Source organism: Phocoena sinus, chromosome 14, assembly GCF_008692025.1.
Source record: "Phocoena sinus isolate mPhoSin1 chromosome 14, mPhoSin1.pri, whole genome shotgun sequence".
Classification (NCBI taxonomy): domain Eukaryota; kingdom Metazoa; phylum Chordata; class Mammalia; order Artiodactyla; family Phocoenidae; genus Phocoena; species Phocoena sinus.
This window is the reverse complement of record NC_045776.1, coordinates 49,511,521-49,526,983: the sequence shown is the minus strand read 5'-3', so window position 1 is coordinate 49,526,983 and position 15,463 is coordinate 49,511,521. Positions and strand designations below refer to the sequence as shown.

General features: G+C 40.1%; 1 protein-coding gene across 1 annotated transcript in view; it reads right to left on the bottom strand.

The window, feature by feature from the left end:
- Positions 1–15,463, bottom strand: part of OSBPL1A (oxysterol binding protein like 1A) — a 212,292-nt gene that overhangs the window by 93,013 nt on the left and 103,816 nt on the right.

The following is a 15,463-nucleotide window of genomic DNA, read 5'->3' as shown; positions in this document are numbered from 1 at the left end:
AAAATAAAGAATTGAAACCATTGTAAATATTTAAATGTGTACCACATCAAAGCGTAAGACATAATCCTCCAGTTCACCTCCAAAATAGTTGGTATATCAAATGAGGGGAAACAAGAGGCCAGGTAATGACATTTTAATTGCCATTTTTCAATTACATATTTTGATTCTGGTTCCATATTTTACCTTGAATCTAGTGTGCAAAATAATTAATAGATTACAGAGAACGCAAAGCCTTAATCCTTTGAAGATACAATCTGTTCTTCCTATCTAATTCAATAGCATCTGAATTTGCAGTTAACTAAAACCGTATAAAATGTAAGTAACCTAACTCTCACGTAAAACAGCAGGTACTAGATTTGGTATGAACAGTTTCACCTATCCTCGTATCAGAACTCTGAAAACCACAACTGTTCCGTTATCGCCCTCAACTTCTAGAGCCCACGCGGAGCTTCAGGCAGCAGCCTGAGGAGCTGGTAATCTCACAAGTTCCCTGGGCCTGCTTCCTCACCTACAAAACTGGGATTCTACTGCTGTCGAATAATCTAATTGGTGGCTTCAACACAACGGTCTTCAAATTAAAGAACAAACAAAAAAACTCTAGCAGCTCAACCTATTTCTCAAATGTAATCTCAACACATAAAACAGATGTTTCAGGAAGCAGAACTGTGCAGGACGATGCCAGGTCTGGGTCAGGAGCCTCTTTGACTTTCCCCTCCAGGCCCAAAGCCAGGGGCTGTTCCAACAATTGGAAAGGCACTAGATGGGGTGACCTCTGAAACCTCCTCCTGGTCAAAACGTCTGCTCCTGGGTCTTGGAGCTGGCGAATCTCTCACCGCTGCTCCCAGCTGCTCTCTGCTGAACCTCGCCTCCCACTTCCTGGCATCCCTCTCAGTCTCCTCCCCTTGGTCCCCAAGGATGCAGCAGCTCCCTCTACGTTCTGACTTCACAGCCACGCGTTAGGTACAACACTCCAAGAATCCCGGATATGACTTAAAATACAGTTCTACCGAAATGCTAAGTTTGTAACAAAAATAGGGCTAAACCTTCATTATCTTGGGAATAGTTCCAGTCCTCAAGGCATCTTAGTATTTACTATCATTACAGTAACGAGGTTATTCTTATTAGAACTGCAATAATAAAATAAAAATTGCAATAAATGGTAAGCACTAATGAGCAGAAAAGACATGCAAAACAGAAAAAAATTAAATATTTATATAATTATAATTTTTAAGGAATTGCAAATATTCCTATAATCTAAAATTTTATCTCCAAGGAGGAAATACTTTTACTATGGCTGAAGTCAACCTAGACCAAAAAAAAAAAAAAAAACAAAACTGTTCTTCCTCCACTTGATATGTTAAACAACTCACTTACCTATAAACAAGGCCTACAAAAATCACCACAATATCCAAAATGAACACTTCTTTGAATGGAAAAGATCAGCACTGCTGTAGATTCCAAAAATACCACTGCAGGAAGATCCGAACTCTTTTACACCTGCCCACCCCTCTCCCTTTAGCTTTATTTTTTTTTAGCTGTTCAAGTATCAAAATGCAAATGTGCTGTTGACACTGTACCTTTCCATGTAAGAATCAACTAAATTATGTCTTCTGGTTAACAAATACGTAAGTTTCAGTACCTAAATTCATCTCGATTTCAGAAAAGTGGCAAAACAAATGATCGAGGCCCCAAAATATCGAGTTCCCTCAACAAAACCATACACAAAATCCTGATCCTTCATCCATTTAAAGTAAGCATCCCTGCAGTTCTGCCACCTTGACATCTGTTCTCACTTGCTCTTCAGAGAAGGAGGGAAAGGGGTGGGAGCAGAAGGGAGAGAAGAGGCTCTACCTACAGTTCTGGTTTTCACCTTGTTTTTATCTGTCAGTTGATCTGAGGGCACTTGTATTAATTTCAAGCATAACAGGATCTTCTGTACTGAAGGTACCTTACCCTCAAACTTCCCACCAAATGGCAATACCTCCCCATCCTGTAAAGTGATGTAGCTGAGAGTAGGTGTGTCACAAACACTGCACTAGTAAAGCGCTCTCTTGTTGCTTTAAAGAAGCATCTAAGAACATACGTAACTGCAGCTGATGCTTTTTGGTCAATTTAATCAATCAACTGGAACAGTGTAATTCCAAATCTATTACAATCTCAGTATTTCAGAAACACTTAGGGGATATCCTGTACTGGAACTACTTAGTTTAGTGTAGAACTACTCATCAAGTGATACAGAGTACAAGTTCTGCATAAGGAATTTATGGGATTCTACTGCTGTCGAATAATCTAATTGGTGGCTTCAACACAGTGGTCTTCAAATTAAAAAACAAACAAACGGAAGAACCCTAGCAGCGTCACCTATTTCTCAATAGGTTCTTAGATAACTTACGCATAAAATCTTCATCTTACTTTTCAACTCTGTCTCTGAGTTCTCATTTGCCAGCGTACAAGTTATGCTGGAACAGAAACAGTACCTTTACGCAACCCCTCTCTGAAATTCCAGGCACAGTGCTTCACTTTTCTGTGTATCAACACTTGCACTGACACATGCATATGACTATGGTTTTTTAAATCCTCAAACTATAACTACCCTAGTTTTTATTAAGGGAATAAAGAACTTCCTTCCTTCACAAAATCAGTGAAGCCCAGCACATGTCTGTAATTACATTAGGCCATTTCTAGCATAGGGTATGTGAATTCTTCAAACTCACATATAAAATCTATGCCCTCAGCCACTCTGCCACAACAAAAATCAACATATAACCAAGTAAACATAAATGCCAACCTTTTTATTAGGAACAACTTAAGGACCGAACCATCACATATTTAATAGTTACACATTATTAATTATTCTTAATAGACACACTGCTCTGTGTCTGTGGCCCCTTAAGACTAATGCAAATTCAAGCCTTTCCAGTAATCTCCTCATATCACTTCAACATGACCCCCTTTCATCTTACTCCATTTCATACTGGTGGGTGAAATGCACGGTGAATACTTCCCAAGTGTTCTTCACTATCAGTGAATGGATGCCAGCAAAAGAATTCAGCGTCTTAAAAAGTCTCGTGCTAGCCAGTAAATACACACTGCATCGGCTCTCTCCTTCTATAAAGCATCCTGTTACTTACCTATGTTTCTGAGAGGTTAAATCAGGCAGAGACAATGATGAAATCTGGCAAAGACACACCACTAAGCAGGAGTAAGTGATTAGTATTCAGAGAACACTGTGGCCAATTATCCAATTACAGGTTACGTGACCTTCTGGCCCTGATGATCAATCTAGTTAAGCTCTTTCAACTGGCTACACTCTGGTCAGTTCAACAGCACTAGCCTTTCTCCTTTCTTCTTTGTTACTGGATGTGTGGCTATAACAAAGGACATATTGGCTTATGACCAAAATACTACATCTTGAATTTAAAAACATCTAATTTTATTTCTTAGATAAGGAATTGCATTGGCACTTATTTCCGTGGTTAGAGGACCAACAATAGGCTGACTTTTCCCTGCTACTGCCACACAGCTGTTGGAAAGTGGTCCTGGTCATTTACAGCTGGTAAGGGCTCTTCTGCTCGTTGAGGACGACAGCACTGCTCTGGGCGGGGCAGCTCTCACGTGAATGCAAGCAGACGTTATTCCAGGTTCACAGCCAGGCTGAATCACACTCTCACCCCCAGGGTGCAGGACCATCAAGATCTGATCCCATGTCTCAGGCACGATCAAGTATGGAAACATATCCTCACGAATGGATAGTATACATTTGCTTTGTTTTACAGATTTACAAAGCACCCTTGCACACATTAACTTTTAGGGTTTCGCTGACTCTAATGCCCTTCTTCTATGCCATCCCATCAATGCCTTTTCAACTGTACACATTTCCTTATGTTCCTGAAGCCTTTTTTTTCAGTCCTTCCTCTCACTAAGAAATAAGCCTCAGTGGCCTCAGTGAGGCTTATAAATAAGCCTCAGTGGCCAAGCAGATTTGTCTGATAGGAGGAAATGGAGATGAGGTAGGATGTGCAAGGAGGCTGTGGTGGGGAGGGGAACTGCAGAGAGCTTGCAGATCACTGTAGGAGTTCTGGCTTTGACTGTGACTGACAAGAGGAGCCACTGCATGGTTTTGAGCAGAGAAGTAACATTATTTGATTTACATTTTAACACAATGTCTTTGACTGATAAGCTCAAGAAGAGACCTGGGGGGAAGGTCAAGCTTAGAATCAAAAAGATCCCTAAGAGGCTACTGCAACAATCCAGATAAGAGATGGGTAATAGCAATGGAGGTGATGACATGTAGTCAGATTCTGGATGTATTTTGAAGGCACATCTATGGGATGTGAGAGAAGAATCAAGGATGACTCCATAGTTTTGCCCTGAGCAACTAAAGATAGCGTCATCATTACCCAATGCAGGAAGACTGCAGGACCAGGACAATCAGGAACTCATTACATGAGAGTTACCATGAGACGTTCATGCAGATGTCATGTAGACAATTAGATAACAAAATCAGGTCTTCAGGGAAGAGGTCCAGGCTAGAGATATAACTCTGGGAGTCCTTTGCAAATAGATTATGTTTTAAGCTCTAAGACTAGACAGAATCACTAAGGGAGAAAGTGAGACAGACACAGGAAGAAATCCAAGGACTGAGATTTCCTTCTGATGGGAGAGACGAGAAAGAACCAGCAAAGGAAACAAAAAAAGAGGAGAGACAGAAGGAAACTCAGAAGTGTGTGGTATTCTGGAAGCCTAAACGAAGTACTTGAAGGAGGAACGAGTGATTAAATATGTCAAACACTGATGATGGATCAAATGATACGAGAACTAAGAAAAGCCCTCTGGATTTAGTGATGAGGTCAATGGTGACCTTGACAAGGAAAGGCTCAGTGGAGCGTTAAGAGAATGCTGAAGGCAAAGGCATGACGGGAGTGGGTGAGTAGAAATGAGAGAAGGAAACTTGGAAAGGGCAAGTACAGCCTATTCTTTGTGCTAAAAAGGAAAGGAGAAAAATTGGGGCAATTGCTGGAAGGGGGTGTGGGGGTCAGTAGGCTTTATTATGAAAGACAACCCAGCATGTTTCTACATCGACGGGAAAGATTCAACAGAGAGGAAGTTAGTGATGTAGGAGTGCAAGGAGAGAACTGCTGGAATGATGTTCTTGAGCTTGCAATGAAAGGATGGGCTCTAATCCACACAGTTGGCCTTCGCTAAGAGCACGGACAGCTCATCCTTAGCTGCAGGAGAAAGAGCAGCATGTACGTGCCCAGACGCAGATAGGTAGGTATGTGTAACCAAGTTTTCTTCTAGTTGCTCCTTTTGTCTCAGTGTATATAAGAACTAGAAAGAATAGGAAACAGAGGTCTTCAACCTATAGGTCCCGGCATGTGATGTGTAAGAAGCTACCAGTCTCTGTAACATTATACACAGCATTGAAAAGCTTGCCCTGAGATTTCAAATGAGATCATATCCAAGGCCCTCCAAAGCCTCATTCACACTAATCTGGTCAACCCAACACAAGGCAGCTGTTCCAGAATTTTCCCTTTGCTCATAATAGACTGTGGCTTGCTCCTGGCACCGTTAAAAAAAAATGCCCCTTTCTTACTGGCACTGCCATCTTCCTAAATCTGGCTCAAGCCAATAGAAAAGGAAACCCCACTGGGAATTACCTCTATACTTCTCTGTCCCTCCGCTCTGCCTTGGGAATGAAGGTGAGGGTGTTACCTGCTTGTTGACTTACTGACATACTCTAAGTAAAATGACCTCAATGGAGCTTGTTAAACTGAAGTTTCTGCTAATAATCTGTTAAATCAATTACTCCCAGATGTATTTTCAGACATTTTAAATCAAGGAGGAATTTGGGGGTAACTGCCTACTCCCATATCTAGGACAAAGCCCAATAAATAGTCACTTAAGAAACATGGTAAATAAACGGAGAGTTTAAAAAGCAAGGGCTAGTGATTCTTAGAAGAATCAATATAAACCCAGACTATCTGATAGCTATTTTTGTCAGTCTGATTTAAAAATAACCTCCCACAGAGGGAGGAATTGGGAGACTGGGATTGACACATACACATTATTGATACTATGTATAAAATAGACAACTGATGGGAACATTCTGTATAGCACAGAGAACTCTACCTAATGCAGTGTGGTGACCTAAATGGGAGGGAAGTCCAAAAGGGAGGGGATCTCTCTATGTGTATGGCTGACTCATTTTGTTGTGCAGTGGAGGCTAACACAACATTGTAAAGCAACCACACTCCAATGAAAATTAATTTAAAAAATAAATTAAAATAACCTCCCATAGAAATAAAATCAATGGGAGAATAATGCTACATACAAACAATGCAACTAAGTTGCGGTTTTACATTTTTTAAAAAAAGAAGCAGAAAAGAGAAATATGCCTTCTGAAACAAAAGTACCATTCACTTCCATGGTATGCTACCAGCAGTAGATTCAATACACATGAAGTCCACTCCCTTGCTCAATGGTTCTGGCATTTGAAATAACTTGGTACAAGTAAGATTTCATAATAATTTTCTCTTTCAATTACAAAGCTGAATCAGTTGACACTGATTGTAACAGTCACGTAAGGAACAACTACAATAAAGTGCAATTTCCATAACTATGTACATTTTACATTCCGGAAGTGAGCACTTACAGAATTATATTCCTAAGAGCACTACTACATCAATGTATAATCTCCAAATTATTCTAGATTATAGTATAATGCATTAAAAATTTCAACAGGTTTTTAGGTATCACATAAATTACAGAACAGGATGTTAAACTGCCACGTAATAGTATATATTAAACTGTGGCAAACAAATTTCAGTATAATGTAAAAAATCAGTGTTGGCTATATGAAAATGGTAAAATTCCAAATCAACCTACTCAATAAAGATTCTGAAAATTTAAAAAGTCTATTCTTTTAATCATGTCTCAAGCTCCCGATTAAACAGTCGTTCATGACTGTATTCCCTAAGCGCCTGGAATGGTTACATATGACATGCTCAATAGTAAGTCTTGAAACAGAATTTTAAACTGAAGAACATTCAGGTGTATAGTAATAGGAGAGAATAGAGGGGGACTGAAGCAATGCAAAATAACTTTTTTTGATAAAATCTCTTTAACCAGTATTAACAAGTATTTCACAGTTTATCCCAGAACTAATAATTTAAGTGCACGACCCTGAGCAAAAATGTTGCTTAAAATCTCACTATTCTTAACTTTAGTATGAGAGTTCATCTAGCAAAAAAACAGGGCTTAACTTCCTAAGCATTTGTGTAAACAACGGTTCTGCTTACACAGGGCTGTTTCTGTCTATGACTGATAAAGTATATGCATAGCACTTTACATTTTAAAAGGCACTTTTACATACTGTTCATTAAATCTTCCTAACCGCCCTATGAGGAAGGCATATATGTAGATCATAAAGTTTAAGTAACTTGACAAAGGTTAGGAGAAGAATAAAAAACTGAAACCAAGATCTTTTAATGCCAAAGCCCACAAGCTTTCCAACCCATGGTGTTGCCAATAACCATAAGACCCTAAACACAGTCGATGGCAATCCACGATCAGGAATTTTAGAAGCAGAGGGTCTCACTGTTTGGGGGAATGGGGTTACTAGACTGATGGACCAGATAAATAAGGGAGGGCAGGCAGCTACCTGGACTACAGCACAGGACTTGTTAAAACCATCCCTTGGACCCCTGTCAGGAATGGCACCACTGTAAAATGGCAAGATTGTTAGGTAGATTAGGACCTTGGCTGAATCCATGCCCTCCCCAGGAGAAGGGTTTCTTTTCTTTTAAGATCTGTTCTGTTCCAAACTTGGCTTAGAGTTGAGATACTCCATCGTGAAGACTATACGTGGAGCAGCTACAGGGTTGGTTTGGTTTGGTTTTTAATCAGAATGCCCAGTTTCAGCCCAGACCTACTGCCTCAGGACTTAAAAGAACGAATGAGGTCCATGTACTCTGATTTCTCCCAATATCTAGTCTCCTCTTCTTCCTTAGTAAGAACCCCAATTTGTTAGCTGGCTACACTGCCCTCCATCTTTTTTTTTTTTAATTTTTATTTTATATTGGAGCATAGTTGATTACCAATGCCCTCCATCTTAAAGACCACTGCTCAGTCTTCCCATCTTAAAGACCATTGCTCAGTCTTCCCGTCTTAAACACCATTGTTCAGTCTTCCCACCTTAAACACCATTGCTCAGTATTCCCACCTTAAACACCATTGCTCAGTCTTCCCACCTTAAACACCATTGCTGTCTTCCCACCTGAAACACCACTGCTCAGTCTTTCTGGCAGCTGTGGCCACATGACTAAGTTCTGCAAGAATGGAAGTGATGTAAGGAATCCACCCGGTCTCCTTAAAGGGCAGGGCACACTCCTATTTTTTGCTCGCTTGCTTGCTTCCTTCCTCCTGACTAGACTTTAGTATTTGGAACAGCCGCCGACACCTGAAACTGCCACACCAGGCCCAGACTGCCTACCTCCCGTCTTCTTTAAGGTGAAAAAGAAATTCTCTAACTTAAGCTCATGTTCTTTGGCTTTGGGTTTGTTGTTGTTGTTGTTCAATGCTAATACAAACACTAATACATGTGATGTTGTTTCAAAAACTCCACAAATTATTCTAATGTGGCTTCTGGATAAGAATTGCCAATTCAGGAGAATTTCAGTTTAGTTAACTATTTGCTGGGCACGTACTACTATTTCAAGGTACTGCTAGGGATACAAAGTATCAACAGAAGAAGAGATTGGTTAATCCCTGGAGAGTTTATAGTCTAGAAGGAGAAAAAGACAAAAAGACACTTCACATTCCTGCCCAGTACACCTATTTAAAATGCAAACCCATCATTACTTTTAAGCTTTTCAATGGTTCTTTACTTGCCTTCATTTACAGTCTCCAAAGTGGAGTGTGTGTACCCATGAGATATAGGAATATTATAAAGTCTTTTATATTTACTTTTGTAAAAAATATTAGACCAAATGTTACATATACAGATATGATATATACAGATTCACAACGGTGCCTCCACATGGTCCACGGGTCACTTGGTCCAGGGTCAAGTGCAGGACGCACAGTAACTTCGGGGAAGAGTGGAGACTACCACTCAGAGGCTGACAGAAGCAACTGCTTCCAGGGTATCGTGATGCACTGCAGTTCATGAGAGCTTGTTCACGAGGACTTACAGACTATATCATCTAGTTTCAGTTAATTCACCAAATACACCCATAACGTAAAGAGCACCACAAAGGAAATCCAGATCGAAGATACTACCGATGCTAACAAAGTGAACAAAGGGAATACAGCAAAGGCTTCTACTGCCAGTGGGAGCTCTGTCAGCTACCCTGGTAAAAACAGATCACATATAATCAGATGACAATAAGCCAGTTCTCCAGAAGACCGTATGAAATATGGATGTGGATATATATACATAGAAATATGGATGTGTGCAGGTCAGCCTCTATTTATGGGTTATTATTATGCCTTGAGATATAAACTAATGAGCACATGAAGTCATGACATTTGTCTCAACATTTAAAAGCTAAGCATCGAGAGGGTGAAGATAAACTTCCCCAAATTTCTTCAGTGATGTTTAAAGTTACCTGACATTCAGTCCAGAGCTTTACCTTTTCAATTTCTTCACTAAATGTAATCAAATGTTTAGCAACTCCTTTAATGGTTTTTAATAGAAAAGACAAAAAGCTACAAATCACTTGAGGAAATACTTATTCTCAAATTACAAAAAAAATAGTAGACAGAAAATAGTGTGATGAAAAACTAAGATATACTCCTTTGTCAGAAAATACTGCTGTAAGACAGAAAAAATTGCTGAAGATATGAAAAAACAATTTAGTGTGGGATGTTTGCCCTATAGAAGATTACAGCTGCTTTGAACATGTCTCGGCTAAACCATGTTTGAATAATGAACTATAAGAACTAGTTTTTTTTTTTTTTTTTAAATGAACCTCTAAGGGAAAAAATGTATCAAAGAAGATATATTCTCAATAATAACTAAATAAAAATTTTTTATGGAAAAACTGTGTATAGGTATAAATGCAATGTCCTCATGGAGTATTTATTTTGACCAAAATTTTTTACACAACCCAATTTTAAAATGAGCAAAGAACCTGAACAGACATTTCTCCAAACATATACAAATGGCCAACAAGTATATGAAAAGAGGCTCAACATCTTTAGTCATTAGAAGAATGCAAATCCTAACAATGAGGTATCACTTTACAGCCACTAGGACAGCAAGTGTTGGTGAGGATGGGGAAAAAAAGAACCCTTGTGCCCTGATGGCGGGAATGTAAAATGGTGCAGATGCCGTGGAAAACAGTTTGGTGGTTCCTCAAAAAAAGCTAAACACAGAATTACCATATGACCCAGAAAAATCACTCTTAGGTACATACCCCAAAAAACTGAAACATGTTCAAACAAATACTTGTACAAAAGTGTTCAAAGTAACACTATGCACAACAGCCAAAAGGTAAAAAAAACCTAAACGTCCATAAATGAATGAATGAATAAGATGTGTTGTATACAAACAATGGAATACCATTCAGTCATTAAGATAAAGTACTGATAGATGCTACGATGCACACGATGCTGGAAAACATTAGGCTAAAGGAGCCAGACACTAAAGCTCACACGCTGAATGATTCCATTTATAAGAAATGCCCCAAACAGGCAAATCCACTGAGACAAAAAACAGATTAGTCATTTTTAGGGGCTGGGGGCAGGGGTGGAAATGGGGAGTGACTGCTTAATGGGTACAGGGTTCTTTTTTGGGATGAAAATGCTTTGAAGGTAGATAGAGTGATGGTTACACAACACTGTGAATTACCAAATGCCAATGCACCTTATGCTCAAAACAGTTAATTTTACGTTACATAAACGCTATAATTTTTTTAATTAAAAAACTAAAAAAAAAGCCCCCACGAATATGCATTTCCCATATGATCCAGCCATTCTATTTGCTCCTAAGTATTTATTGATACCTAAGAGAAATGAAAGGTTATGTCCACACAAAAACTCCACACAAAAACTGGATACAATCCAAATGTCCATCAACAGGTGAATAAACTGTGGTACAGCCATAAAATGGAGCACCATTCAGCAATAAAAAAGAATGAACTACTGCTACGAGCAACAACATGGATAAATCTGCAGATCATTATTAAAGAAGCTGAACCTCCTCCACCCCCATAAAAGCATGATTCCATATATGTAAAATTCTAGACAATGCCTACGGAGCACTAACTAATTAGTGATAGAAAGCTGATCAACAGCTGCCTGTGGACGGGCGTAGAAGGGAGAGGAGGAGGTACCACAACAGGCAGGAATAAACCTTTGGAAGTAATAGAAATATTCCTAATCCTGAAAGTGATGATGGGTTTACAACGTAAACGTGCATCAAAACTCACTGAACTACATTTTAAATGTGTGTAATTTATCGTCTGTCAATTATAACCTCAATAAAGCTATGGAAAAATGAGAATATTTAGCAATAGTAAGGGCATAGTGAAAAGATCACTCACTCACTGACAATGGGAGCCAAAATAATACATTTCTTACTCAAACATATTTTCGAAGAATATGTATGACAAAGAAAAATACTCTGATGCTACTGAAAACAACATAGGATATCAAACTGCAGTGCCTGCTGTATTTGTGTATTTGCCAATACAAACAAACTAAGACAAACCAAAACCTCCTGCCAGTGGTTGCTGGGCTCTGGTGTTTATATTCTTCCCTATGCTTTATAGAAAATAGCTCTATATTTTATATATATATATATATATGTGTGTGTGTGTGTCTTCCATAAATCTCTCATAATTTTACAATTAGCAAAATATCTTTAAATGTGTCTATTTAGGAATTGATGTTTGCAAACTTTTGCATCAAAATCGCAATTGTGAAAAATCTGCATTGCATCAAACGCAAAATGATGCTTACAAGGTACCCTCCTACAGTGCAGCACGCATGGCTCTCTCAGCCGTCTACTATAGGAACCCGATCTGAGATTCTGTTAAGCACGCTCCTGCTGCATCACGGCTGCAAAGCTTCTACCTAAAAATAGCTTTACTCTTATGTAATCACTCACCACAGATTTATATATCTTATGTATCCCCGAAATACATTTCTTTTTTTAGAGATAATCCCGCAGGAGGTAAACAACCATTTTTAAAAGCAGAGAAGTTTAATCATAATCTAAACATATCTTATTTTCAGATGTTATTCAAGGGCTCTGTAGCTGATAGCTCTGTTGGTGAAAATAACTAGAAAAGGTAATGCCCTACCAACTCTAGTTTTTTAAATTAACTTTATTGAGAGATTATATACATCAATTTTAAATGTAGAGTTCAACGAACAGTCACAAACGTACACCCCACATAACCAGCACCGCTATAAAGATAAAGACCATTTCTCTTCTCTCCCTCCCCCAGGTCCCCTCACTCTCCCTGTTGTCCCCAGCCCTGCAAACCACTGCTCTGATTTCTGTAACTTATGCTTTAGGTTTGTCTGCTCCTGTACTTCAAATAAATGGAATCGTGCAGAGTGTACTCCTTTGTGTCTGGCTTCTTTCACTCAGTATGTTTTTCAGATTCATTCATGTTGCCACAAGTATGAGCAGTTCTTTCCTTTTCACTGCTGAGGACTATTCCACTGCATAGCTACACCACGATCCCCAACTCCCCTCTTTTAATGCCTTCAGCTGAACATCATTAAGTCCACAAAGACAATAACTTTGCTTTTACAGAATTTTGATGTTTTATTCTGTTTTGACAAGTGTTTTCATGGTTCTCAAACTGGGCGAGGGGGGAGGGGATGACTAAAATATGCTTGAATCACAGCTCAGCAAATTTTAACTCCATCTGAAGAAAACATTTTATGTGTCTAAAGCAGTGCTTCCCAAGTTTTGCAAGTCCTGGCACACATGGAAAACAACCTTTGTGTGGCACACAGGAGAGACCAAGCACCTGATTTGGGGCTCTGGCCATTCTAAGGGTTGAAAAGATCATTACTCTTAAGCCCACTACTTGGAAAGCTCTGTTAAGTTATACTTAAAGAATAAATATCCTTGTTTTAATGACCAATATTGATCTTTACAAAACAAAACTCTTATGAGCAAATAAGGTTATGTATTCAATAAAATATTGATTAAGCAACCAAAGTGACTGGAAAATTCCCAAAGTCTTAAAATAATGAACATGGCTTCTAATTTTTCCTTCTTTAAGTACACTTTAAAATTTTTTCCGGGGCTTCCCTGGTGGCACAGTGGTTGAGAGTCTGCCTGCTAATGCAGGGGACACGGGTTCGAGCCCTGGTCTGGGAGGACCCCACATGCCGCGGAGCAACTAGGCCCGTGAACCACAACTACTGAGCCTGCGCTCCGCGACAAGAGAGCCCACGATAGTGAGAGGCCCGCGCACCGCGATGAAGAGTGGCCCCTGCTTGCCACAACTAGAGAAAGCCCTCGCACAGAAACGAAGACCCAATACAGCAAAAATAAAATTAATTAATAAACTCCTACCCCCAACATCTTCTAAAAAAAAAAAAATTTCCGATTTTTTCAAACAAAACAAAAAAGGACCCATGACTGCCAGCTGGTGCCCAAGCACCCCTTCCCAGCCTAGTATGACACAACTTCTTCACAGAGGGGAGTCAATCCTCCCATTGTGCTCTTCATGCCACAAATATTCATCAACCACCTACACCATGCTGGGCATTCCAGGCTGCAGGGAATCAGCAGTGAACAAAGCAGACAAAAATACCTGCACACAGAGGACTTACAGTCTACCAAGTGGAAACAGGTAAAGGAGTGAAATACAGTGTGTTAGGTGGTGGAGAACACTAACAACAAAAATAAAGCTGGGAGGGGAAAGGGAGTCCCAGGAACCAGGGTGGCCAGGGGCTCACCGGGCAGGCGCCACGGGATTAAAGGCCGGGGTGAGGCAGAGGAGAGCAAGTATCGGGAGAAGAGTGCTTCAGGCAGAGGGAGAGCAAAGTTCTGAGGTAGGAAGGGGCTTGCAAGTCTGTGGCACAACAGGAGGCCACCGTCCTCAGAACAAAGCGAGTGGGGCAAGAGTGAAGCAAAGGAGAGGCCGGAGAGGCCAGAGAGGCAGGGCCCACCCCTCAGGGCTGGGGAGGCCATCACAGCCCTAGAGGTTCCTTCCCGGGAGCAGGACGGAAAGCCAACTGCGAAGGGCCATGCTCTGCGCCCCAACTTCATGTGGGACGCCAGGCTCATTTCTGGAGGACACAAAACCTGAGGGCAATCGGTGAAGAGTAAGGATCTGGAAAGCCTGACACAGGAATAACTGCTGAAGGAACTTGGAGATGCCTGGCTTGGGGAAGAAGAATTTATTGGCCGCTCCAAAAGCTGATGAATGGTCACAAGAGGTAATTCCTTTCACTTTTTTGTGATGCTGCAGAGCACAAACTTGAAACCATGAATTAAAAAAAAAAAAGAAAAGAAGAGAAAAAAACCTCGCCTTAATGTAAGTTTTAACTTTCTAGTATTTCGTTTTCCTACAGTTGACTGGGTGGCCCTGAAAGATTATTCGTGTATAAGAGTAGTAGTAGCAGCTAGGAGTGCAAGAGCTAACATCTAGGTATGTCTACTATATGCCAGATGTTATGGTAAATACTTGGTGTGCCACCTCATGTAATCCTCCCACAATCCTATGAGGTAGGTATTATTAACAATTAGGAAACTCAAGCTCATTGAGATGACGCGACCTGCCTAGGATCGCAGAACCAGTAAACGATGGAGCCGGTGCTCGAACCCAGATCTGGGTTTGACTGAAGCTCCAAGCCTGTAACCACTGGCACCCCCTGCCTGCATGTCCATCGATGGCAGTGTTTACATGGCACATAAAGGGACCATCTGGCTGGCAGGAAGTTGGAGAGAGGATTCTTACAAATGGAGAAAAATTAGGTAACCTCTAAGATCCCTTTTTATAATTTTTGTGGTTACATTTTCCCACGTTTTCCTCTTACTTTTAAAATTTTCCTTTGACTTCAAGGTTTATAGAAATTTTATACTCCTAAAAACGGCTAAAGGTCTAATAACTTCATTATAGAATATGATAAATTGCCTGTCCAATTCTAACACCGAGGATAACCATGCTGATTTTGAGTAACACATATTTTCCTTGATTAGTTCCCTTGTACAAGTGAAGGTAGGCTTGATTTTTCTCAAGTACAGTTGATCCTTGAACAACGCAGGGGTTAATCCACGTATAACTTATAGCGCACCCTCTGTATCCAAGGTTCCTCCACATCTGCTAATTCAGCCGACCACGGACCATGTAATACTGTAGTATTTACTATTCAAAAATATTGGCATGTAAGTGAATCTGTGCAATTGAAACCCACGTTGTTCAAGGGTCAACTGTATATCAATTTCCTTGTCTCATATTTTATAGCTACCACCATTCAAACATAC